The 5,551-nt window shown below is 37.3% G+C and overlaps 1 long non-coding RNA gene across 1 annotated transcript; it reads right to left on the minus strand.

The window, feature by feature from the left end:
- Window positions 1-210: 210 nt before the first annotated feature.
- LOC126474057 (uncharacterized) lies at window positions 211-2,251 on the minus strand. Its single transcript, XR_007586565.1, has 2 exons — window positions 2,068-2,251; window positions 211-952 (listed from the first exon to the last, which is right to left on the minus strand). It is a non-coding gene; the product is annotated as an uncharacterized LOC126474057 (long non-coding RNA).
- Between the last annotated feature and the right edge of the window lie 3,300 nt (window positions 2,252-5,551).

Raw genomic sequence — 5,551 nt, forward strand, 5'->3', positions numbered from 1 at the left:
AATGAAACATCACTCAACATACTAGCTGACACATTCATTTGTTCGCATGGACTAAGAGGTACACCATTTTTCAGACAGTTTGAAGAATTTTGGTCAAACTACTAAAGGTTATTAAGAAAAATTGTTCTTATAACTGCCTTTTCATCATTAAACCACAAGAAAACAGTAAGTTTTGAAGAGGAAAATTATAACAGAAGAGAGAAAATGTGATGCTTGTAGACTTGTTTCACTTTTTATTCTACAAAACTATTGAGTAACACATTGTACTGGCACATTAAAATGCATGATTACAGTCCTTTGTTGTGCCATTCGTAGTATTTACAGCAACTGTGCTTGAGCATTTAATAACCAATCATTTTAAGTTATTTTGATGTGGTTTTATATAGACTAATATACAAACTCTGATAACATTAAAATCTTAAGTCAGAACTAACAGCAACACAGAACTCCAGTGACTAGTTTGAAAGCAAACCATCTTAATATATTTGTAATCATGGTCCTCACAGATAACCTGTGTTGCGTATTCAGTCTTTTAAGAAAACTGTTTTTACCATGTAGACAGTAAATTATTTTCATTCTCTCTCTGATTCATCATGCAATTAACAGAACTCTGAGCATACATTGCACATTCTAACCTCTTTGTTTATACTGGATTTGAAAATACACAGAAGAGTTTACATATGTTATACTTATGAGAATAAATAATTATGGATCATGTAAGCAAGAAATGAAAAAATGATGTTAGCTATGTAACATTGTAGTTATTTTGAAAGTTTTTTCTGATAATAATACATGTGATTTTTAACAGATGTGCATGTCAACAAAATGTGATTTGTTCTTAAAAACAGGACCCCATGGATTTGATGTCTGGCTTGTCTGTGGTTTGCTGCTTCCTGGTGTTGTGGTCCTGCTCTGCTGTGCCTGCTTCTGCACAGCTTCATAGCTTGCCTTCCTGTGAGAGCAACAAACAATAATGTAATTAGAGGACACATTATCTGTAGCTAATTCTATTTCTCAAAATTTTCTTGGATTTCTTGTTTATTACATACATAAATGGCTCAACATATTTTACACATCACAGATATTTTTTAACCTCACCAATGGATTTCTTAGAAGGAAGTAACTCGTGTAATAATTATATAGTCTGCAGAATTTAATGAAAAAGTTTCAGGTGCATGATTTGCTAGCTACTTTACTGTATTACGAATTAATCTGACATCTTATTTGTATTTTATGATATCTCCAGTTTTCTGGATGCATTATTGCAGTGGAAACGAATTTACTTTTATTTGCTGTGGTATTAAAACAGGTTCTGTCTTAATCTGTGAAATAAAAATATTTGTGCAACTGATGACAAAATTTTATTCTGAAACAGCTGTTTCTATTGTAGTGCATGCCCTAACAGCTTAATGCCAGGTACACATTGCCAGACAAAAGTTCAGTTTCTAAGTACTAGCATGGTATCTTAAGCTTAGAAATTCAATAACTTTCAAAAACTCAAGTTACGAGGCAAATATAAATGGATGGATTTGCTTACTTATTTCAAGTGGAAGCATTTGGAAGGCTGCACAGTTTTCACACAAAGAATGAATTTGGTTCTGTTGAGTATGCATGTTAGGATTTTTTTTTTTCAAAATTGATGAAGATAACTTTGAATAGTCGTTAGTAAGTCATACTTAGGAAAACGGCACGGTTATGTACAAAACTGCAGTTGCAATTGATAAATCACAGCTTGTTGTTAATGAAAGACTAACGAGATTGCATGCAGATGTCGGATATTGACAGAAATAACAAATTTTGTGGAGATCTTTTTCCTAAGCATATACCAAACAAGTCGCTCTCTTATCAGTTTAAACGTCTCCGATTTACCAGGTTTTGAAAGCACGCAACCATAAGGAGTGATCAAAAAATTTCAGTTCGGGGCATTGCTGTAGTGAATATGGAAGCTGGCACGACTCCGATGCGGGTATATAAGCACAGACATGTAGGCAAGTGATTAGTGCAGCCTTCGTACGGAAAATTTTTGTGCGGCCCTAATGATACGCTACAACGTGTATGGCTACAAACCTTGAGGCAATATCCTTTCCTGAGCTGTTCATGAGGATAGGTTCAAACTGACTCGTTCCCTGCACCATTTCACTCTCTGATGGTGTCTTCCTGTGGCAAGTACGGAACCCGAAGGCGAGCTGGGCAGCACTCAAAGTGATATTTCACTGACGTGAGTTCAGACAGCAGTTATGCTATGAAGAAACTGCAAAAGTGCTTCATTAGATAACAAAATTTGAACAGCTGTTATTTCACCCACTTAATTCAGTTTAAGGAAATAATTACTATAGCAATAATGAACTTTACTAATAGAGTAGCGGTACTAGTACTTACTCTATGGAACGTGATGAAGATGCGTCAGCACTTGAAGTTCTAGGCGGTTTCCAGAGTTCCCTCTCCTACTGCCTTTTCTTGTTTGTAGGTTTTTCGCAAGCCTGCAATAAAAATACACGTTACTGTCAATGTCTTGTATACCCTCTTAAAGTACTATAAATACCTGTTGTTACGATTCTTATAGGCCTAATTCCATTTTACTTAGGCTAAATTAAAACTAACGCTATGAAAACTCTTCCATGCCAGAGGAATGTCGGCAAAATTACTATTTTACTATTTCTAAAAAGGAAAATGCATTCGCAATCAAGCTCATACATTGTTACGTGATTGTAGTTCAAATAGAATACGCTACCGTCTTGGTAACATTTCAGTGTATCGTATGTGATTCGAAAATTTGCTGTCGAAGCCTAATACAAAGAAACATTAAAGTTAAAATAAAAACAAAAACATTTATCTACTGGCGACGAAATATTTTTGGAGCAGTCCTATGATGATCGAAGACGTTGCGAAGCAACTCACGGAAATATCACTTAATCTGAGACGACATAACTACATGTGTATTCGGATACAAGTTTACTTTAAACATTTATATTATAAGTAAAATCAATTGAAACGTGCAAAATATTTCCCGCTGATGTGGCACTACGAAAGCTATGCACTGTAGCTACTGTATGTACTTTAAATGCGGTCACAAACATGAGGGAATGCATAGCGATCCAATAGCATTTTTAGCAAATTCTTGGATCGTTCATGGGCCCTAACGAAATACTCTGAACAACTGTTATCGTATCGTCGGGTACCTTATGACTTGAAATCCTATTGTGACCTGAGCGTGTTATCTTGTGTGATGTGCGAGGTGCCTCGAACGTGCGGCTAGTGTCGGGGAAGTATGGAAGTGAAATCTTTGTTCATTCATTCATTCAGGTTTGGGTTTCCGTGGTATGGTATTTCCAAACTGCTTTAAATAATTTACAGAATAATTCTTGTAACTGGCGACGGTCACTTTCTTTCTCTGTCCTCTTCCAACGAAACTTGTATTTCTTCTCTCATTTCGATTAGATGTTGAAGTCTCTTCTTGTACGACCAACACATCGACGTACTGTATACAACGCACAGAGCTAGTTACAGAGGCACTCGACGAACAGTAAAAAGAATTAATTTCCTTCTTTTGCACCTGTCTCGCGCTTACGTAACTGTGGTTCTAAAAAGGCAAAATCTTGCTGTGTCTTTGAATACGAGAGCAAACTGCCGGTACTGGTATTCAAAAGTAGCGATGTTCTGTTCCGAGCTCACTTGTTATATGTGGCAAATGAATAATAACTGTATCAACGCAGTCGTACCAATAATTGAGATTTTATTTTGTGCTCGGCCATAGCAACAGACATTCAGAGACCTGACACTGTATTCTCTGCAGCATAGTTCATGTGAGATAGAGAATTAAAATTCCATTTTAGACTTACCTCACTGACTGGAGGAACTTCGAAGAATAAAAGCCTGAAGCCCTGCTCTTCATGGACACATGAACTGTAGAGAACCCAGCAGAACGTCGACAGGCGTAAACCCTATGCTTCTGCGAACTGCCACGTATAGTGGACGATCGCGCTCATATATGCGGTGAAGACTAGCGTGGTGGGGGCCAAGTGCACGGGGCCTCCACGTGAACAGCTGCAGCCGTTGCCAGCTTCTCCAGCCGGTTTCTGAGTGGGTGGGGGAGGACTTAGCAACGCAAAGGTAGGCTTGCCAGCTGGAAAGCTCTTCGCCACAGCTTGTTCTCCTTCACACTATTAATTCCAGGAGGTATGGACGTACTCACTGTATCAGCTGCCTATTTCCCCCCGATGCGTTAATGTTAGGACAAAACTAGAGTTTGTGGACTATCATTAGCTAGTAGTAAAATTTCCTCCTATCGCAATACTGCCACACTAGGGTGGTTAGGAATCAACCGTCAGGAACAACTCAAAGGTTTGCTGGATACTCGGACGGGGCTCATACTGAAGAGTTATTTCGAAGGAGACTGGTGTGCAAATGGATTTCCATTCGACACCATAGTCCTAGACTCTAGTTCCGTCACGTAATGCGAGTACTCTTGTGATCAAATATAGCACGGTTACCTTTGCGACATAGCTTACGTGTATTCACATAATATTTTCCTGTTGTAATTTAACTTAATCCATCTATGTTTAGGGTAAAGTTGCCATCTTTGGAAAGTCCAAAGTCGGGACTCTTCAAACCAAAGCTTTTACTCAATTCACTATATCAGCAGTTCTTAGTAAGGTTAATTCAGTTTTTATTCAAACGTCAAAACTAAACTTCAAACACCGTACTTGAAACATTTGAAAGTTAACAGTGTTTACGTTATGGGTTTCTCACATGAGTAGAAAACATAAATTCCACTATCTTTAATAAGTTTGAGGCTGCAAAAAAATGAAACCGTTTTTGGTGTGATTGTCCAAAGTTCTAAGAATTTCAATGACGCTTGTTATTGTTGAGAATTCATTGCGTAACTCGTCACCGTTTGCTTTTATACTGCCGTTTTTTACAGTGTCTATGAGGTTACCAACGGTAATTTCATCTTTCCTGCTCAAGACCGAATTTCTTAAAAGTCGAGGTTTAGAAACTCAACCATTTATTTAGATAGTTAAGCCTTCTCTGATAAACGTTAGCAGCATCTGTCCTAATTATGTCCTGATCTGATTTACGGTACTCAATCTCTTCAAATTTTGATTCGAATTAAAACCAATAGAAGGTTACGTTTTCCGATTGACGGGTTGTACAATTATTGATGTAACAAAACTGATATAGTTATTATACTAACTGTATTTATAAAAAAAGGAAAGTGGCCATTCATCTTCTTCACCCACGTCATTCACGAAAATTCATATTCAAGTTTTGCTCTCTTCTTCCCCTTGAGAGAGAAAGTGCAACTCAATATTTCCCATTGTCTTTGTAAACGCTCAAGAGCCGGCAGCGAGAACCATCACCATACAGGTATACGCCGTAAAATTTTTGAATATTCTTATTCAACGAACTCAAAAATTTTTTGAGTGCATCAGTTTCCTAACTAGAAAATTATAATTCGTCGTGGACTTTCAATATTAGACTCTGGAAGTCGAATTTAATCTTTTTGCATGCATTTTTGGCCGTATTATAAATAACATGACAGTTACAATTT

This window comes from Schistocerca serialis, chromosome 1 (genome assembly GCF_023864345.2).
Source record: "Schistocerca serialis cubense isolate TAMUIC-IGC-003099 chromosome 1, iqSchSeri2.2, whole genome shotgun sequence".
Classification (NCBI taxonomy): Eukaryota; Metazoa; Arthropoda; class Insecta; order Orthoptera; family Acrididae; genus Schistocerca; species Schistocerca serialis.